Source organism: Hippichthys cyanospilos, chromosome 16 (assembly GCF_059441005.1).
Source record: "Hippichthys cyanospilos isolate Australia breed blue-spotted pipefish chromosome 16, RoL_Hcya_1.0, whole genome shotgun sequence".
Classification (NCBI taxonomy): Eukaryota; Metazoa; Chordata; class Actinopteri; order Syngnathiformes; family Syngnathidae; genus Hippichthys; species Hippichthys cyanospilos.
The window spans coordinates 12,433,020-12,455,562 of record NC_142384.1 but is presented as its reverse complement, the minus strand read 5'-3'; positions in this window follow the sequence as shown (position 1 = coordinate 12,455,562).

The following is a 22,543-nucleotide window of genomic DNA, read 5'->3' as shown; positions in this document are numbered from 1 at the left end:
AAATGCATCAACTGTAAAACTCTTTTTGTTTTGTTTTATCTAATATTCAACTAATAATTTAGTTGTAGGCAATGTATTTGCCAACTTGTACCATTTTGATGCAATATTTGAAATATGAGGAATAAATAGAAATCTTTGACTGGAATATTGTCTTGATGTGTCTTAACTGTGTACGACATTGTTTCGATGTGCTGTATTCTGTCATGCAATGATTTATTATTACATAAATTCACTGTTCTGCAACGATGGGGAAAACGAAGCCACATGAACCACTTTTTTATTTATTTTTTTGCTCCTCTAGATGGCACTCTTGCTTTAAAGAGCCATTGGAAATTCAAAACCTTCTTTTTACTAAACCACGAGCACCATCTTGAGGAGGGAAAATTTTCAAGTGGTTCATGAGGCTTCATTTTTTCCATGACAACTGAAGTCATTTTAAAACATAAAAACAGTCTCAGTGTAGAGCTGTGTCTTGGTCATCGCCATGGCAACCCTTGGTTCTCCAAATTTACTGATGCTTTGTTCAGATCAACATTTGTGGAATTGCATAACACTTCATACCAGTAGATAAAGTTCACGAGCAAAAAATGAAAACTAAAAATAATTCAAAATAATACATTTGTTAGGCTATTTTGACCTTAGGAGGGAATACTGTATTAATTTTGGAAGTGTTTACTTCTGCTTCTAAACATGTATCTTACACTGATAGTAACAGCAAGCTAACACACTTGTAATGTCAGTCAAGTGTAGGAAATTTAGTAAAAGGTTGATAGACAAATTCAAGATTTTGCTATAAAGTTTGATTTATTTATAATGAGACAACCATTTAACCTGTTTTAAGATCGATTTTTAACATCAGGCCAGGAAAATACTGATCACTATATCATCCTATACAATGGTTGTGTGTTCAAGCAATGTGCACAAATTTATATTAGCAGTTGATGTTTGTGTTTGTGCAGAGCTAATTTGAAAGTACAGTACCAATCATTACACCAACACACACACATTTCACAATAAAAACTTTTATTTCAATGTGCAACTCATATACATTAAGCAGAAAAGAATGAACAAAAGTCGTAGTGTAAACAGTCACTTACTTAGATTATATCAAGTATACTGTGTCATAAGGAAATGAGTGAAAATGAGACCACAGGCCCCTGTTCCTGCTGAACTGAGCCAGCCGACGTCACACACTGATTATCAGCACAGCAGGCACAGGAGACCGGTCCACTATGGTGTCTATACGAACAAACTAATATATTGCACAAATATTTTAAGGTCAAATTAATATGCCATTTGTGATCAAGCACTGGCGAAGGATTATCTAGGTTGAAAAAAAAAAAAAGCAATCTCAGTTTTATTTGTGTCCTTTCGAGAGTGATGAGGAAGCTGATGACATTTTGCTTTTTCAACAGATTAGCAGTTATTAGCAGACGTCGTTTTACCAGCTCCCATGAGCTGGGTGCAGCACATCACCGTGACATTGTCATAACACAATGGTGAGTCATCCATAATACGCACGCAACACTCCCACAAGTGCAATGGATAGGCGCAAGACTTTTTATCAGAATTTTTTATTTTTTATCAGGGGGAATTGTTAGCACTGTGTTGCTTTTTCAGCATTTTACATTTTGCAGTGACTCCCAAAAATGTACATTACTGGTCAAAAGTTGGCAAACACTTAATTTGAAATACATCAAGAGTCCAAGAATTTCAAGATAACTCTTGAAAATACACAACTATGAGTTGGAAGTCATTCCAGCTCATAAAGCATCATCCACACCTTAAAGTTAACTGAAAATATATCAAAATGTGCAGAACTATGTGGGAATATTGTGCTTTAAAATGCATGTAAAATGTACTTTAGAAATTTGACCCAGAAGGTTTCATAATTTAGGTTCTTCAATTATATCATATGATAACTTCAATATTTATTAATAATTTCAATGACTTAAGTATTCAACTAATTGTAAAATCCCTAAAAACATTGAATTAGTGTGTTTTCAGACTTTTGACTTCAAATATCACTTGAAATGAAGATAATCAGATTAATAGATTCATTATGATCAATTAATTACAGTCATAGTCAATATTACTATTTTAATCACATTCCTTTTTAATCTAGTTTCTCTGTGCTGATGAGATGTGTTTTTATGCATTGGGCATCTTATGTTTGCGTTGATGCTGGTTGGAAAAAAATGGCCAATCACATCCTGAAGTGGACACTGATTGGGTGTCATTGTGTTATGCTTAACCTGATAGTCTTATTATATATATATATATATATATATATATATATATATATATATATATATATATATATATATATATGCACTCTCTTGATCCACCACAAAACAAGCCGTAGGGTTTTTCTCAAACACGCTTGGATGAGATTAATTAGATCAATTAATTACAGATCTTAATCTAATTGCTAAAAATCATTTAGAAGCACTACTTCAAATATTTCAGACCATTTTTAACACCAATGTTTTCTTTTTCTGTCATTTAAAATGATTTAGAAGGTGTGCTATATCATCATGCGAGCATATTATACAGTGAAACCCCCATCCATCAGTGGGCTACACGTATAGTGAAAATCCACAATATAGAGACCAGATAGAAACATTTTTAATAGTCACTCCCACAGGCTTTAAAGACATTAACGCCACACTTTAAACATTTGTCATTATAAAAAAAAATAACGCACATGTGCCTTTAAGAGGCGGGCCCTGGTGGTGTGGCATATTATCAATGTAATTATTTAACTGCAGATGATAGCAGGTGTGAAATGGGGGAGACCTTTATTCCTACTAAAACAAATAGAAGCACAACCATTTTATCAGTAAAAATACATGTTGTGAAGTCAACATGACTTCCATGCGCATGCACATCTCCGGAATCACACCTGAACGGCAAGCGGGACCTGCTGCACAGAAGGACATTCTTATGCCAAACATTTGTCATTCACCAATGGCCTAAACAATCCATGTTACGAAAAGGCCATTTGCTCTTTTTAACATGAAATCCCAAATCGTAATAGGTGTGTTTTGAAGTAAAGTGACGACGACCCGTGACCTTGACCTTTCCTCCAGCCCTTGCAGTTTACAGCCCTGTGGCGACAGAACTTAACCACTGTGAACATGGTAGAGTCTGTTCACATGTGTGCTAAGTCCTGTCACTGCCAGGCTAGGTATATGCAGCATAGGAGGATGTTTTTCATGCGATTGTGTTGCGTTCCTCATGCCAGCCATTGGAAATCCCTGGCAATGTGATTCAGCTTTTAGTCTCCAAAATCACTCTGCCAGGAATTCCCCTGGTCAACAGAGACGGCTTGCTTGAAGCGTCCTTGTCGTCACATCTACAACACAACACAACGGTCACGTTACCTTTTATCGGCCATTGCCTTTGCCTCGCCTCTGCGTCTTTGCGTGGTGTGTGTGTGTGTGTGTGTTTCTCATCAACTCCCAGACTTCCCGTGGCCTCTTATAAAAATAGCTTTTCAATGACAGAATGGAGAATTTGGTTAGAAGGAAGTGGCCAGTCAAGTGGCACTCCCTCTAATAGATGTGCGCACCAGTCGGCTCTGTTCCTTCATCTTCGCCTCACGAACAAAGAGAAAAGGCTTCGCTTGCTGGAACGTGGTCATTTCGTGCTATTTGTTTTGTCTTACTGTATGCAAAATGACAAATGGTCATTCCAGAAGTTTAAATCCACATTCTGCTGCCCTAAATTCAACAAGAGATGCTTTTTGAAGCTGCGTGTACAACTTATGAGTCAGCAGGACACTTTTGGGAAACTCCAGACTCAAAATAAGTTAAAGACTGTCTGCAGGGACTCGGGACACAGTGGACACGCTTATCACCAGAAAGTCTCGGCCTAACAGTCTGGAAACATGGTCTCAAAATAGGATAATAGCTACCTACTGTTTTATTTGATGCAAATCCAAAGCAAGTCTGTTTTGCTTTAGGGCTCGCTGTATGTTCCGTCTTTGTTGTTGCCATTAATAAATGTCCAAAAGAGGAGTACAGTACAATACAAAATATGATTATTAATTGTTGTTGCCTAATTGTGGTTAAAGATTACAACTTTCAAAAGAAACATATATTATCATTGCATTTATTTAGTCTTAAAACAATGCTTATGGACTTTATGGAGCTTTTGACTATGTTGCAAATAAAAATGGCTCGCGAGAGGGTAGATGATGACAATAGGCCCTTGTACTGCCTCTACTGTACACTGCCCGTGCAAATACATGCCTACCTTACTCGACATTCGAGTTTTTTACTTTCATTCCAGAGTTGGGTAGAAGAGATTTTGCACAGTCGATCTGTTAAAAAGCAACGTTTCATTTATTAGTTACAAATTGTTATTTTTTTTTTTAAGAAACTGTTGAAGTGGTGAAATTGAGTGGTGTTTGGGAGCACATTGTTATAGTACATAATTCAGTTGTATAACTGTTGAGTAATATGTAGTTTCCTGAGCGCGTTGATTTGATAGGAGGAATGGCTTTTACTGTGTGTGCTCTCTTGACATGTCTTTTGCATTGTTGGTTTTCCAGTTCTTTTTCATGTCAGTAAAATGCCTGTTTTTGGCTCCTTCACTCCACCTCTGACTCCCATTACTGATCGCTAATACGCTTTCTCTTTTGATCTTATTGTTTCGTCATAAATGCGGCACGGCAGCCACATGGTGAGAGCCGTGGCTTCTGTTAGCGAGATGTTTCACTTCATGGTGAAAAATGTCACTGCCAAAAACTTCACATTTCATAAGAAATTAAATTGTCAGTGTGCCAAATGCAATTTATAAGCAGATACAGTATTTTTATTTTTTAAGAACTTTCATTTTTTGTTGATTATGGCACTGCCATATAGACAAAAACTGTGTATTGCTTGATGGAAGACTACATTTCCAGGACCGGTGCATAGCACAGTCATGAAAGTCTGAATTCCGACCAGCTGCATTCAGACTGAATAACCTTCAAGTTTCCAGTGGCTCTGTCAAGGATAGATAGCGCAGAACATTATGAGTACCATTCTGATTTGAGCATCAAATGCTACTTACTCGTCAAGTTTTTTTCTGCAGTTTTTGCATTTATCATGTTTAGACATCGACTGCCATCTTTGGAACAAATGGGGAGAGAGAGACGTATAGCAGTCACTATATTGATAGTTTTTTTGTGTGGTAGTGTTCCTGCCACCTTCCTCAAAGTTACTTAGCCTCAGTTAAAATGATACCCCTCCTTGCCATGACAAACGTACCGATCCAACCATGCAAAACTGGCTATTAGAGGTGCGCAAAGATTAACCAATCAATCAACAACTAATCAATTACCTGATGAATTAATATAAGTATTTTTAGCTTAAAGTTGTCTAAATGCCCGATGACAGCCTCTTGACTGTACATACTTCTGATGTCTTTCATCATCTATAAAAGCAGACTGACAGACATTTGCAAACATCAGCTTTCATTTACCTACATTTTTGTTGATTTTCCGACATTACAGACCAAACCAGCAACTACATTTTGAAAAATATTTTCTACAAAGTCATTTAAAAAAATGCTCAGTGTTTTTAATAAAGGGATTGAAATGAAAACACATTCTTCAAAAATCTGATGTGAGTGACAATATCATCAAAACATTATTAAAATATTGTCAGTTGCAGCCCTAATTTAATATTGAGCTGTCAAAAATGATCAATTAATCAAAAGGTAACTGATTATGAAATTGACCGACAATCATTTTAATAATTGAGTAATCATTCAGAACCATTGTTTAACTTCAAATGTTATTCTGATTCATCTCGTCCTTGATGAAATAATAAGACATTTGATATTACTTTGGAAAAACAATGACTGAACCTGTGACTGAAAAAGTGGAGTACAACATCAATCACTCTTGTAAAATATGGCTTAATTGCTGTTTAGTTGTTGTTTTTTATCACTAAGCAATACAATGTGAACAACCATAACTGGCGAATAATCTCTAAATGAGAACAAAAATTGTAATGCATTCATGCAAAAATCTTTATCCAAATATTCAATTAATCGATGAAGTAATCGCTAGAATAATCGTTTCTAAAAATATTCATGAGTCCTTCCTCCTGCGAATGTCATCACATTACGTTAGTGACGACTTTTATTTTAAGTTAAGGCATTCTTAAGTTATGTAACATTTAGTAGAAACACCCAATAAAATGGATGCATTATAACAGATTAAAAAATGTAAAATGACAAAACTGCAAAAACTTTGCGCGGTAACAGAGTTTAGCTTTCCTCTAATTTTACGGAAAACTTTTGCAGTGGAATCTTGATACTTTATTACGTAAAATTTCTCTTCCCTCATGGTCTCAATCAGCATCTAAAAAAAGTGATGGTCATTTGAGGTCCCAACACCCATCAAAGCCATCATCTCACGACTCCTCCCAAACACTCCATCCCATAGTCCTCTCATCTTGCGCTATTTTCTTTGCCTTTTCATCTTTTCCATTGCTTTTGCGAGCTTCGAACCCGCAGCTGTTCCTGTCGACGGGCTCATTCCTTCCCTTTCCTCTCCCATCCCTTCCTTTCCCGTGCAATGACGCACACTGTCCGACACCTCACCTCAAACGCTCGCCGTGTGATGTCTCACTTTAGCGTTTGGACCATCTTGTTTATTTAGCGTGTGGAGCCAGTCAACGCGACATGTAACGCTCCTCTCTACCGAGACGTTTATTATGGTTAGATGTAATCATAAGCTTCTGCGAAGCCGGCTGCGTCTCGACGCTGTGCCAGCGTTGTGCATCCTGAGGCACAGAAGAGGAAAATTGAGTCTCAGTGAGGGACGATGGCCAGGAAACGTACCTCAGTGGGGAATTTGGATTAAGGGCAACTAGGGCGGTGGAAAAAAATGGAAAAGCTTCTTTTTAAAATTCGATAATAAAAATGAATAAAAAACATGAAAACACTTTTTTTTTCATTGTAGTATACTCAGTTGGAGAATAAACACTTTTAATGTTGCTTTCATAATATTTATTTGGCTGTCTATCAGTAACTGTTGTCCATTCTCCGTTTTGTCAGGCACTGGCGCTTTAAGTTTTGTTCACACAGCCATGTTTTCCTTTAACACAGAACCCAGCAAAAGTGCTGTATAGCTACAAGTGTGTGCGTGATGTCACCCACCACCTGTCTCTGTTGTGATATCTGCCGGATGTTTTTTTGACACAACTGGGGAAGTGAGTGTTCACTAAGAAGGCATGGACTTTTTTGGGCTGATACAGATGTTTGGGAAAATAAAAAATACAGATTAAATGACCAATGAATTAAAAAAAACAACAACAAAAAATAAAATCGCCTTTGTTACGTCACAATGCATGTCAATAAGTGTCAATCTTATACAGATTTTCACTATTAATGACATGGTATCTTCCAGTATGATCCCCGAATAGCAGGAATCAACAGCAAATCAATGTACAGTATGCGTATTTTATGTTGCAATATATATTTCAAAACAAACTTTGACTTTAGGATATGTGCGAAGTAGTGTCATCCAAGTCAATTCTTTGCACAGCTTCCTTGCATTTCTCACCGAATCATTGCTTGTATAAAATAAGCTTTGTTTTGAATGACAGGTCCACAGAATGAATTTATCAACAAATTTCATCACGTACATTTAAGAATACAAGGTTATGGTATGGATTTGTGTGTAATAAATAATGACTTCATTGCTACTTGCATACAAGAGCTGATGTAAATGGTTAGAGGACATAAACATAAAAAGTTAAAATAATTGGTCAATGTTTGAGGGGCCGTAATTGGTCAGTAGATTAATCACTTGGGCCTTATAGAATGTGAAACCTGACACGCCTTTGCTACCATTCACCACTTGCAAAAGAGTCTGTCTCTGAAGGGGTAATATTGGTAAGGCGTGGCAAAAAACATTAAAAACATAAGACTCAATCGGATCGAATCGTAACTGTGCGCAACATTAAATAGTAATGAACTGTATCATCCGTCCTTTTAAGTTTCAAATGCCACCGTTTGGCAAGTGACACCGCGTGTGTTCAACGTTGATATTGGTCCACACGAGTGTAGACGTGGCCGCTGGCTGTTTTCACGGACTGTCTCTCCTCTTCGGGGTTGACTTTGCCGTTTACACAAGGGCACATGGTTAAGTGGAAAAGCCTCTGTTGAGACAGCTGGGGCTCAAGCCCGTGTTGTTTCAACACATATCTTCCCCCGGTGCCCTCGCATGTACACCTATATGTGCATGGGCATTAAAGGGATGCGCACAGGCACAATACTATATATTAACAAACACAGTTATGTCAACACTGCTCAGGGAAAACATGGCATGTGCGTTCGCCGGCATTTCGCTCGGCCTCATAAAGCCCAGAATAGCACCAATACACGCTGATGTGACATCATTCACACCTCCAGGCTGGCAAGAGCTTCACGGAGCAAACAGTGCAGTTGTGGACCTTTATAATAGGATAAAAACAATTACTCATTGATTGCCCATTTTTTTTTGCCTGTTTTTATCCATCTTCGGGGGCGGGGGGCATTTTGCCACTTGCTGCTAACTGTAAATGGTTTCACGGTTGCTCAGAGCTCAGGTAATGACCAATCATGGTTATCTGTTTTCTGAGTTTTATTCATGTGACGTTCACAAGCTGAGCCATGACTGGAAGTTACGTGAGCCTTTACCAACCGTGTTCTCGTCTTCATTTGCCAGAAAGTGTTAAAATGGTTGCTCCCCGATGGATCAAAAAGTGGAATTTGCTGCCTAATTTATAATCCACAGACTGCTTTCTTTCATGCCAATAAATTATTTTTAACTCATTAAACGCTGTATCAATAAACATCTTAAGCGGAACAAAATAAATTGTGAATGGTCATCAAAGAGTAAGTACTTTTTGTTAGAATCTTTGAGTGAAGTGGTTCTCAAATGGGGTGTATATGTACCCATTGGGGGGTACATGAAGGCACTTCAGGGAGTTTCTACAATTTAATATAATTTAACACTTTTTATTGCCGGGACAGGAACACTACGTTTTTCTTTTTCAAGTCAAGAACAAATGAATGGTAACCAGAAGCAATTTATTGCTAAATTGTGTTATGGTGACTACTTTAAAAAACATTTGTTTGCTTTTATTTGGTTAGGTTTTATACGGATATGCTCGTTATTGATACATTTTCCAGCAGATGAGCAAAAATTAATACAGATAATACTGCATGTTTTATTTTCTGGAGTTGCTGAGTACAATATGCCTAAAGATGCCACCACAAATGTAGTTCCAAAGTTTATGCAAACATGGATGACACAGCACTCAGTTTCAGGCCTTTTTTTTTTTTTTTCAGGTTCAGTAAATAGTACGGCTTTCCTTTGCATTCCAGGAGATGATCATCCTTAACTTGTAATGCTTAAGGTTCAAACATAGTCAACAGTGTTCAGGGGTTAAAATACCACCTAAATTCCTCTTCTTTGAACATAAATACGCCATGTTTGCTTTACATAATTGCGGGTCTGTTTCTTGTATCCCTTTAATATCGCTTCTGTAGCTTTTACGGTGGAATTGCAGAGATTTTCAACCTTTTGTCACCTCGAAGTCAGAGTTAGGAATGCTTGCTTATTGGATATGCACTACAATAAGGTGAAAATCCAGTGGACCACCTCTTTGGGGCCACACACCTTGGTGCCGCACCACACCCTGCCTGTAGCTGGCTTACTTGGAGACTCTGTGTGTCTGGGTATGTGCATGCATGTCAGCGTATTCATTTCACGTTGCGTGCGAGGGCGTGATTATTACTGGGACTAGGACATTCAACGACATTCAAGCGCCGGCGCTACGTGCCAGGTGCCTTTCACGCCGTTCCACGCTGTACTTGGCGGAGGATCAGTGGGACGGGGCAGCTTGGGTGACATTCATCTGTGGGAATTCCAGATGAGAACTTTGCAAAGAAGAGAAAGTCTCTCGGGACCGCGAGCCCAGCCCCGAGCTCGTGGTTCTGCGCTGTGTGTAACATTATCCTCGGCTTGGTCCTTTGCCAGTACATCTTTACCGCCACCAGGCCTCTACTTAGTCCACAGCCGCCCCTGCTGCCATGAACCACACATGCACAAATGGAGGCACGCTTTTATTCCACTACGCCATCCCTTTCTTGAGCTTGCTCCCATTTCTGCTCTCCCTCCTCCAACTGTACCAACCCAGCATTCATCTTAATGTTTCCCCAATGGGATATATGCCCCATTGTTGCTCTCTTAGCCTCTAATTTGGTGTGGACCAATGCCTCTAGAAGGCTAACCACAGCATTAAAAAGTCCCTTCCTTTCATGGACTTTTGGGACCCTACGGCCTTACAGGGCCTTGGAACAATGAGAGGAATGTTTGAGCGATTCCAGCCTTGTTTCTCTAGCGCCTTAACATCCCGACTTTTCATGACCCGATGTCAGACGCGTGGACAGTACGATGACACGACAGAGGGAGCTGGCTGACAAACGTGCGTGAAAGGTGGACAAACAGGTTGACGAGAGACAATTATGTCATTCACTAGGGTGGAGTTCAAACTGGCATACAGACGCGGAACCGTTCCAGTCAAAGAAACTATTTATGTCTGACCTTTGTGATAGAGACACTTTCACTTAAACAGTACAAGCGAGGCGCTTTTCAATGAGCATTCAAGTCCCCTATCAACAGGTTGCAGCGTTTGCAAATGACATGAGCCTCGCTAGGGAGGACGTACAGTTCAACTCACAACAGGAAGTAAAGTGTACAGACTTGCAGGGTTGTAAAACACTAACACTTGTCTCCTCGGGGGAGAGGTCCACCTACCTGAGAGAACATTGTTAGTCCTGTCTTTCGTTTCCCGTTGATTCTCACCATGCTCTCCAGTGGCGTGGCTCAACGACACAGATGTCAGATTCTCTCTCTCTCTCTCTCTCTCCCCCCTCTCCTTCCCGTGTAGTCTCTCCCTTTCTCCTTGAGCGGCGCAGACACAAGTGTGTGTCAACGCGAGTGTGCCTGGGAGCCAGACGGGGTGAGAGTAAGCGAGTGGGCGGGTCTGAGCCCGGTCCAGGGGATTCCTTTATGACGATGTCAGACGAGAAGAGACCTCCCCTTCCGTGTCTCTCCTCCGTCTCACTACCAACAAGCAGTATACCCCCCTCACCCCCACCCCCACCCGCTTTCCTCCCCCACAGGAAAGGGGGCAGGGAGCTAATTGGCCACACAGCCGCTAATAAATGAGCAAATGCGGTTGGAGTCAATAGCAGCCAGGAAATGTACAGAAATTCAACAGAAAAACATGAGATGCTTTCAGTTGGAGTCCCTCTTATATACACTTCATATATATTTTGGATGCCTCAATTACATTAGTGTTTCAAACATCACTTTCAGTGATAATGTTGACATTTTGTACACCTTGGGCTGAATAATTTGGCTGTTTATCAATCAACACCAATTAGCATTACTATAACGGGCATATAATCAAATAATTGAAAAGAGGCTGTGCAATTAATGACATTGATTTGACTGATTCTTTATTTTAAACCGAAGACTTGAAAATGAGCTAAATCGTGAAATTGGGATTTTGCAAAAGTGCCAGAATCCTGTTTGCATAACATGTTTACATTTTACAATAGGTACTAACTACTTAATTATGGTATTTAGAAAGATAGTCCAAAGATAGTCCATCTATTTATTTTGTATTTAGTACAAGACATTTTTGGACACTCAATCTAATACTTGAAAAGATTTGGAAAAAAATATAAATAAGCACTGTTCTTGGGATTGAATGTCTGGACTCTTAAAGATGTAAAATTGTGTCTTTGGGTTTTAATGAATTATTTCAAGAACTAAATTATTTTTCATTTACATTTAGTACTTTTTTTTCAGTCACTAATTTTTTCACTTGGTTCAGCCCCGAAAATGACATCACACATGCTTAATATGTTAACATTGGTTAGAGACCAATCATGGCTTACCTGTTGGTCATGCGACATTCATAAGCTGAACCGTGATTGATTGGTCGATGCCCGAGCCTTGCGTAAAGATGATGTCATTTTTATTCAACAGCAAATGGAGTGTTTTTCAAAGGTATTAATTGTACATGAAAAATAAATAGGTTCTGTGTTTAATTTTGGACAAAATATTAACTTTTTACTGCTAAAACTTTTACAATAAATGGATTCACCCAATGTTCTCAATCTTTAGTTCAAAACATGAGTTCTAATAACACTTCACAACGTAACCGTAAGCAGTTTTAGTGATATTGATCTACACCTGCTATGATTATAATCACTCCCCCAATAGCCACTCACACACACTGAAGGCCAGCATCACAATCTTCTGAGGGGCGCTATTAGAGACTTTACAACTTCCCCTCAAGCCTTTGTGTCCATGTGTGTGTGCGAGAACAACAAAGTCCTACACAGACAACTACGCCCCTGTAGACGTCACGCATTCCACTTTACACACACACACACTAGCTTGTCTCTTAGCAACACATGCATTGAGGCCAAGTGAAATGGCTGTGCCAGTAACACATGACCGCAAGCACCTTTATTTTTTATTTATTTATTTATTCTTACACAGGATTGTTTTTTTTTCCTTGCAGGTACTTTATAGCTAAACTTTGTTGTTAATATGCTTTATTGACTCTAATAATCACTCTACCCGTAAGCTTAACTGAAGTGAAGAAAAAGTTCCTTTTTTTGCGCTCAAAACCGGGTGCCTGCTGTGCACACTCCCTTCTAATTTGGCCTCCCAGACATGACACGTAACAGTCGGCACTGTAATTAGCCAGAAGACAGATTAGACTGAACAATGCCCTTCAAACGCAGACTTTACGGAAACATTTGAGGCCACTCCCACTGGAGTGGAATGATTTCAAATGATTTTGTTCGTAAAGGTGCAAGAAGACACATGTATATACAATTTGTCTCGCATAAATACATTTTTTTTTTAGTTTTTGCTGAAGTAATCCTTTTCCATATCTACTGTAGCTTCTTTGAGAATGTCAAGTGCCTGTTGTTCTCTTTAAGGCGAATGACACAACAAGCTGATGTAATTTTTTTTGGGAGTGCTGTCATAAATTAACAGCATTGGTAATGACCAAAAATGTGTTTTTCCATTAAATTATTTCATGTAATGCTTCATACACCACCAAGTAGAAGCGATGTCCCCAAACTGTTGTTCTAATGCTGTTATATTTGGCCATTAATTTTAAACGATACATTTTGACTGAAAAATTTAAATGATTGAGGTCAAAAAAGCATATTGCTCATAAAAACAGATAAGAAAAGTATTATTTTGTTCAATGTTCTTTGTGATTCATTTCTGAGAAGCCGATTTAGCGGAATCAAGAAGTGAATTTATTTTAAAAGTCTCTTTTCATGTTATGAATGATAAAACATAAAAGGCTCACGTAAAATAAGCTCAGGCAAACTTCATGCTGCTTTCTTGTCTTCTCTTTTTATGGTCAGTGGTAAAATATATATATTTTTTAAGTGCTGTACTTATGTTTGAAGTTTGTCGTCCAATCACGAGCAATATAAGCCGACTGACCATCTTGCTGTGTGAGTCATTGTGCCACTCTATTATTGGCCGCAATGTCTGGGAGACAAAAAAAATATATATTAATAACACTTCCTCTCGGTTGTTATGTGCTGTCAGATCACATTATGCATCAAATACTCCCCCCAAATTTTTTTTAAAGGGGCAAAGAAGTGAAAGTAGGAAAATAAGCCTCATATTCAAGATACAAAACACTGCCTCAAATAATGGATAGAAGATCACATGTAAGTCCTAGCTTCTCATTTTGTGATTTTGGTCCTGGTTTCCTGACATGGCTGGATCTAATGAAAAATGGCTCACCAGTTGGTCATGTGACCTTCACAAGCTGAGTGACTGATTGCTCATTACCTGAGCCATGAGCACGTATGTCATTTTCAGTCGACGTCAAGTGAAAAAATGTGTTTTTAAAAGTATTCATTATACCTGAAAAATAATCTAGTCGATCACATTTTCTCATTCAATCCCAAAGATGCAAATTCACGTTTTTAAGAGTCCATACATTCAATTCAAGGCACTTGTGTTAAGTGTTGGGCTAATGGAGTATTTAAAAATGGCTGGTCCTAAAAAAAAGTCACCGACAAAATAATAACAATGATAAAATATTACCGCAAAGCAATAGCTAAATACTGTGGACGTTCCCTTTAAATGCTACAATTGACCAGTTAGTACCTATTGTAAACATATCTTGTAAACTATACGTCCAGCATTCTGCCACTTTTGCAAAATCTCGATTTCATCAGGTGAGCTAGTTTTCAAATTGTTGCTTTTTAAAATGACCAATTTTTCCAATTAATTGGCTTTATTGCCCCGCCCTAGTTAGCACTATATTCCATTTGAACTTCTCCCCAAGGTAACTAATGGAAAGGTACATAAATGAGTCTGTTCTTGGCTACAACTGTCATCATCACAAAATGTTTGTAGACATCCGATAGCCATAATTAAAACAATCATGCTAGTAAACATAGAGTAGATCAAATTTTGCTCTGATTGTTTTTCCTGGACATGCTACTTGTTTGTGTGGCCACTTGTTGCTAGACAGAGGTCACCGGGCTCACTCATCACTGCCATTTGGCCAACCCACTAGTGGCTGGTGGCCGCAAAAAAAGGAGTAATGAGACAACTTTTACGACTCAATTAAAATATAATTATGCATTACAAGAAAATACATTGGAAAAAGGACGGTGTGTCAGAAAAAAAACGGCATCTTGGGACTGACTTGTGCTGACCATCTAGAGGAGGTGGTGTAGTCTTTTTTTGGTCTCTGTTTGTTCCTATGTAAACTATTTCTGGACCTTTGGTGCTGGACCTATGCTCATTTGGCCTTGACCGTCTATTTCTGTGTACATTTCAAGTGACACACATATCCGCTATGGCTGTGTGTACATTCATAGAACACATGAAACTCATGTGCCGATGCACACGTTGACAAAAATAACTGCAATTGTCACCTAATATGTGCATTTGGATTTTACTCTAAAACCAAACCAGTTTGAATTAACAATCTACAAGTAGGACGCTATTTTGTGGAATTATCTAGACGCAAGTATTTCGGAGAGTTTCAGAATGATAATCACATTAGGAATCATAAATTATGTTTTGTAAAGTTGGTAATATGCCAGTAAATGTTGTGAATGAGCAAGATTGGATGATTTCATTTTATGACTTGCAGGAATCGAATCAAATTGGACACGACGTGGCTATGCCAAAGGGACATTCTTGAAACTTGAAGGTTATGACTTGAGATGTACTTATGACTTACACATATGCGACTTACTCCCACTTCTGTTACATACAGTAAGTCACCAATCGGTAAATTACAATGACGTCATGCTCGCTTTTCTAGGATATATCCGATCTATGGACTTACGCTGTAATTACATTGGCAGATTTCCGATTTGTGTCAGATTTGTATCCACATTTGGAAAAGGCCTCATCTGGAGATGTCCAAATCTATTTTTTTTTTTTTTTTGCCTTCCTACTTTTCCATGACTCAAATCCCAATTGCGCCTCTTGAGAGCGAAAAAAAAAAAAATCTGAATTGTCACTTGGATCTTGTAATGTAAATCCAGCACTATGTCATTTAGCAGATGCTAAAGTGAGACTTACGATGGGAATTGATGAGGTGTGCGCCACTCCCAGCCATCAGTACGGCAGCCATCTTGGCACTTCTTTAAGGCTGATGAAATGATTTGAAATACTTTACATTAAAACTGTTTCTCAGCAAAATCTGGCCTTGGAAAAATACTGGAGTAAGACCCTTACTCAAAATAATACCAAGATATATCAATTCTACCATTCACGTGATCCCAACCAAAACGGAGGGGCTGGAATTAGTTAATCACATTTCAATGAGGAATACTGAATACTGAGGAATACTTTTGGCCTAGTTCAAAAGGGCACGATCATCACAGAGACTTTTTAGCATCTTTAGCGTCTGATTTCTCCCCTCGCCAATAACCTGTCAGCGAGTAGGTGGGCTTCCCTCCTCCAAATTTTATCCTCAGCTGCTCCACCCTGAACATCCCCATTCACTCTAGGGACATTTGAGCTCACTGCTTTTAATACGACTAGCTCACTCTGAACCACAAAGCGAGCAGCGGGTCATAAAGTGCACGAAAAAGATCTTGCACGCATTGGACGGAGGCCTCGCCAGCCGTCTCCAAGGCTGGATTCACTTGACTTTGATTGCTCGCCCTCACTTGCTCTCTCTCTCTCTCTCTCTCACTCTCTGGTATTTATGTGTTAGTAGTTACCGTGGAGACAAGACACACAAACACTGTGGCGGTAGACAGGAAGTACTGTGGAACCACAATGGCGTCACTGCGGCTCTGCACTCGCTCGCCTTGCTCTCTCCTGTCTATCTAAGCCAGCGCGCATGCTATTATCCTTAGCAAGGGAGACCACACGGTTCTGTCGCCGCCTTTCTCCAACTGTTGCTTTTTCAGCTGCGGCCTTACTCCCGTCTCTTCTCCCTCGTCGGCCATGTTTGCCGCACTTTGGAAAAATCTTGTGTCTGATTTGCGGTGTCTATAGCGCCCTGCTTCTTTTGCTGATTTGCCGGAAAGCGGTCGGCGCTTTTTTTGGTGTTTTGCGCAAGCAGCTTAGTCATAATAACATTAGAAGTATGGAGCTGTGCAGCATAGAAGCACTCGAATTTGGGCACTGGAGGGTTCACAATTTGTAGTTTAAGGCTTCGCAAAAATATTTGGCAATACAGTACTTTGCAGTGGTACCTTGACTTAAGATTGTCCCAACTTGTGAGTTTTTCATCTTGTGAGCTGTTGCTTCGTCAATTTATTTGCATTTTCAACCGTCTTTTGAACGGGACAACGGGACCCTTAGTTGCAGTGAAAGACTGCATGGTAAATTGCCAACTTAATTATTCTTTATCAAACTTTTTTTCATTCAGATTTATTCAGCTTCAATCATGAAACACAGGAACAATATTTTGTTTGTGTAGAAAAAGGTGTAGGATGTTGAAGCTTATTAGGCTTGCAACATTTTTACATAAAACATTTCATCAGAGAAAAAGTATTTGCATTTTTTTTATTTCATGGAGTTGTATATGCAGGTGCAAATCTGCGGAATAGTTATGGAAATTATGTGAAAATGCCTTGGAGCTTGAGAAGCTGAGATGTTCCATTAACTGTTCTGTAAAGACATTTCATGACACATTCTTTTGTGCAGTATTAACTTTCTAAATGTTTCTTATGATGTGGAGGATGAAAAAAAATGTGGATATATATTTAAGTAATGAGCAAATTGAATTGGAGTGTGTGGCTATTTTCAAAGCTAAAATTAAATTATTTAGTCTTATATTTTCTTGTTGAAGGCTTGGAGCTTTATAGCGATTCCCCAACATGCTTGGGGGCCCAGCAAAGTTTGAGAGAACCCCTAGCGTAGCTTAATAGGATTCAACAGGTGACCCAGTGAGAAGGAATGCGTGTGGCTCTGTTGCAGGGTCTTACATCAGAACCGTTTTAGCGTCCAGCGTACACGCCTCCTGTTCTGCCTTGTCTTTTGTACACATCCCAACTCTAAATTTACTCTCCTGGAAAAACCCGTTGAATAGATATCGCCCTCTCCCACTCCACCTGCTAAAAATAGGATAGCCACCTTTGTAAACGCCACCCCGCCAACTTGCGTACTCTATTCTCCCTCTCGTTGGCTCGCCTCCGGCTTTTTTCGCTCGTTCATGAGCTTTGTGTGCCGCTGCCCTTTTGTTGTCTTCCACTCCCTCAACCTGTGCTTCTCTGACGTTTTCAACTCAATGACCTGTAAACTGACACTCAGCGAACAAAAGTCTTCCTCCAGCCAGCTGCGCACTCCGATTGCAACTACACCTTTCGTTTATCTCACACAGTGTGAGTGGTTCTGCAATTAGTTCTCATTATTGATTGCTGTCTGCCACTACTTTGGCTGCGGTTCCGCATCAAATAGGAAGTAAATGACGTTGTGAATATCCAATGTGTGGTGTTGTGTCTGGATAAACCTGTTGACAAAATTGAAAATTTCCCTCATGGAAACACAGTGTGGGCCATTATCCAGTCTCTTTATTTTGTTTTCTTTCCTTTTGGCTTGAATTCACTCAAATTCCTCTTTTTATATGAACGGGTCCATTGTTAGTATTTATTATTGTTGTGGGAAACCCCCTGGAACCTTCAAAAGACCCCCTCAGGAATGATTTTCTGCTCCCATTTAGTTATTATTTTTACGCTTCCTTGACAACTATAAAGGTCGCGAATGCGACCCAATCTTCCAACTTGCCAACCGTCGGTCTATCTGTTCTTCTGTCACTCGACCCATTCGCATTTCCCGCCGCCCTTCTGTCTGTCTGTCTGTCCGTTCATTTCTCAAATCACCTGACCACCCATGAGCCAGCTGGCCAGCTGAGGAGCGTCGCAGCCATCGGGGATCTGGCGGGTGCTGAAACACGGAGAACAGACGAGTTCCCAGGACACACAAACCCAAATGAAACCCAAGTGGATTGTGTTGTGGTGAGCTCATCGTCAGAGCAAGAGATGAATCAAGCAGAGCAGGGGAAGGATTAGGGACAGATAAAAGAAACTTCACAGAGATTTCGGTTTAGCAGTGAGGGCCTAAAACATGTTTCCAAAGGCGAAAAGGCAGACACTTGCTGCAGCAGGAATGGATTATGAAAACTACCGGTAGCTGTGTTGTTACAAGCAAAGGAGGATTAACTTTCCACATTCGTTAAAAAAGATGATTGAATAAAAGTTTAATTCTTTCGCACCTAAACCAAGTACCGCATATGTCCTATTGTGTACGGTTCCCAAGCACAAATGACTCTGTTACCCTTGCACGAGGCACGGCCGGTTAAAGGCCGACAGCGCCTCGTTAAGGACTGGAATTTCCGTCGCTGTTGTGTTTGGGATCAAGATGGCGAACTCTGAATTGACAGAAGTAGTAAAAGCAAGCTTTTCCATCGCCTTGTCCCATTTGTAGTTGTCTTTTTATTCTGGGGACCGGACTTGAATCGTCAATCGTCAAAAATCAACAAATTTATACTCCAGCAGAGCCTCATAAACGTACTCATGAGTCTAATTATGGTATAATTTTGGAACGCATGCTCTGTGGAAAACAGTCATGTGCTGTTGGCTACTGTCACATGGAGCATGGTTGGCGCTAAACTGCTAAAATTGTCAAACCAGTTTGATACCTGGCACCATCCATGCTTCAAAAATGCCCCGCACACGAGGCGCCAATAGACAACCTTTTTTTCTCTTTTTTTCACTCTCAACCTTTTTTTCCAGTGACGTATCCCCTGTGAAATATGTTTTCAGCCCCTTAACCAGTGCAAAGCATTTTTGGGTTAAAAAAAAAAAAAAAAATCTAAAATATGCCATCTAAAGGATTTTTGCATGTTTGTTTTGTTTAATATCTCAAGCACCCTCTGGAGTTCCTTTAAGTACCACCAGGGGTACCCGTACCCCCATTTGAGAACCACAGGTCTCTAGGCATTTACATGTAAACAATGACATTCAGTAGGCCCGATGATTGGGCCTTTGCTGACTTTGATCAGAAGAGAAGAAAGGAGCTCAAATTAGGCCTGGCTGTCCATATCCGTGTACCCTGCTTAACAGTGTTGTAATGTATGCGGAATCATTCTTGAGTGTTTTTGTTGGTCAGAGAGAGCGGAAGTCTATCTGCGGCCACATGGTGTTTCTGTTCCTCCATTCAGGCCGCTGACATCATTCGGCGTGACACGCGGCCGGGTGACTTCCTCCACTCCATTAATCACACTCCTCAACCCCGACGCACTTTACAGCTCTGCACCACATTCTGCCCCCTCTCATCAGCTTCCTGGCTCCGGCATGAGCCGTCAACGCCGTTTCCCATCCGCCCGTCCACTTAAATGTTGACCCCCGACCCTCGTCATTCGCACCCTCTCAAAGTTATAGCCGTAAAATTTACCCAGCCGCCACCGTGCCTACTCCACACCTGTTGCACCAGGGAGGACAAAGCGAGAGTTTGTTGTGAAACAAGGTGTGGCTTTGACTTGACATAGTCATAGTAAAACCTATAGCCGTTGGAGGGCAGTTGATATTTTATCTGCTTTGATAACAGCACAAGATGGATCATGTACAATGGGTTCTGATTGGCTTATTTCAGTTGCATTTTATTCCCGAGGAAATCGTTTACAACGGGGGCTTGGCCTGGAAAACACCTTTTCTTGTGATCATTAGATTTTGACCCACTTCAGTAGAAATATTAAAAAAAAATACATTATTTACTATTACTTTTTTTTTCAAAGTGGATTAAAAATGAATGTGTCCACAGACTCAAGCTGTATACAACTCATGCATTTTATCAACCAGTTTATAAGCCCAGTATAAAGAATAAATTTTCAAACAGATGTTACACTGAGCAGATAGCGCAGATGTACCGAATGCTGTGGCCAAATAGTGCGGGTCCCAGACCTCATCTTGATCTTTTAAAAATGACAGTTACATAAGGTCGCTCAGCGCCACAAAAATGTATCCATGCGCCAACAGGGCTCAAGATGACTAATCATAATAATTACCCAGCTACTCTTTGGTTTTGCCATGTAAAAAGCATGGCCTGCTCTTTAGTCATCTTACTGTAAGAAGTTTTTTTTCTTTTTTCCGGTTGTCCATTTCCCAAATCAAATAGGTGCATTGTTTGCTGGGCAAAACCAGGTGCTTGACACAATAAATGGCTGCATTAGTGAGGTGAGCCAAGGTGTGCTTAAAGCGGGCGTGTCTGTGTGAATGTGCGCCTTTGTGCTTGTGGGATGGGCGCATGGGCCGACTCACGTGCCCTCAGCCTCCATCCCTTTTTGCCCAAAATGCACTCATCAGCTCATTGGAACGTCAAATTTCTTTCATGTGTTTCATTTTGACAAATGACCTCAACCGGTTCCTTCTGCCCTCACGTTTGGCCTTTCCGTGCACATTGTTGCAACTGTCCTTATTTGGCTTCACTTTGACTAAGTGGGAGTATGAATGTGGCTGTGTGTGTGTGTGTGTGTGTGTTTCCTCATGACTGTGACTCACTGCATGTCTGACTCACGAGCGCTAACAAAAACATACAGTTGCTATGGTGACGCTCGCTCTCGGTTTCCCTCCCCTCCCCGTCCGTCGGTCTCCTTTTTTGCGGGCAGGCACCGGTGCATCCTGGGCAGCCCTGGCATTGCTCAATGGGTGGTGCCGCCGTGTTGGGTGGGACCATGTGCCTTACACATACTGAAACGCAAAGCAGTGATGGGAAGAAGGGTTAGGGTTTATATATATATATATATATATATATATATATATATATATACACGACTCAAGTTTACCCAGAGCTATAAGTAGTTGTTTTCTAAGAATTAAGTGTGATGTCATTCTCAGTAAGCAAGTGGCAAATGTCTTTTTGGAGGCAATTATTGTACTGAGTAATAGAGATCGACCGATATGGGTTTTTCAGGACCGAAACCGATTTTTACTCATAGATGAGGCTGATAGCCGATATTTGGAGCCGTAATTCATTTGCAGTAAAATTGTAAAAATTGGCATAAAATTGAATAATGCAAATGCTGTACTTCATTGAAATGCCTGAAGCATGTTTATTAAACCACACAAATAGAAAATAATAGCTCAAATGCAGCAAAACCGAAAGTACTTCTTTCGGCAAAACCTTTCCTTTACACAAACAAAACAATAATCATCCATTGAAACACAACAATTATTTAACAATATAGAATCTATTTTCTTGGCATTATTTGAAACATCCCGTTGAATCACCCTTAAAGGGTTACATTGATTTCTTTATATCTGTCGGTCAGATTGAAAAACGGCTGATACCGATATACGTCAAATTTCCAAATAACGGCCCGATCATCGGCCCGGCTGATATAATCGGTCAATCTCTACTGCGAAATAATGATCAAAATACCTTTACTTATTTAACTATATTACCATTTTATTGCTAAAAATAGCAACAATATTCCTTTAAATGAAGAATGTGAATCAGTAACCCCCTCCTCCTCATGATCTAATTCTGCACACATTGAATACAGACTACGAGTACTTTTGCCACCTCGACTGAGGAAGAGATTGCAACAAAGAATCACACAGGAAAGGTGATTTTGAAGGAGACAATCAGCTTTCGTCAGGACTGAGTAGAAATGTCTGCGAGGACACAAGCACAACAGGGACCACCTAGGGTTCTTTTTTGTGCCCTCTGTCTGGACGCTTTTACTGCTCAAAAATTGCAGCCCGCTTTAAATGGAGGTCTGCAAACGTCACAGTCTGACCTTGTCACCTCCGGCGAGCACGATCATGTGCGCCACAACGCTTTGACAAAGGTCAGGTGTGGCGCCGGCTGGGCCCAAAGTCTCTTTCAACAGTATTGTGGTTCCTATTTCCTGGAAAAGGAATCATAATGATGGACCACCTTGTGGTGTAATTGTGTTTTGTTTCAGATAGTTTGTCCCTTTCAACCCCAAAGACAAAACTATTATGATATTCA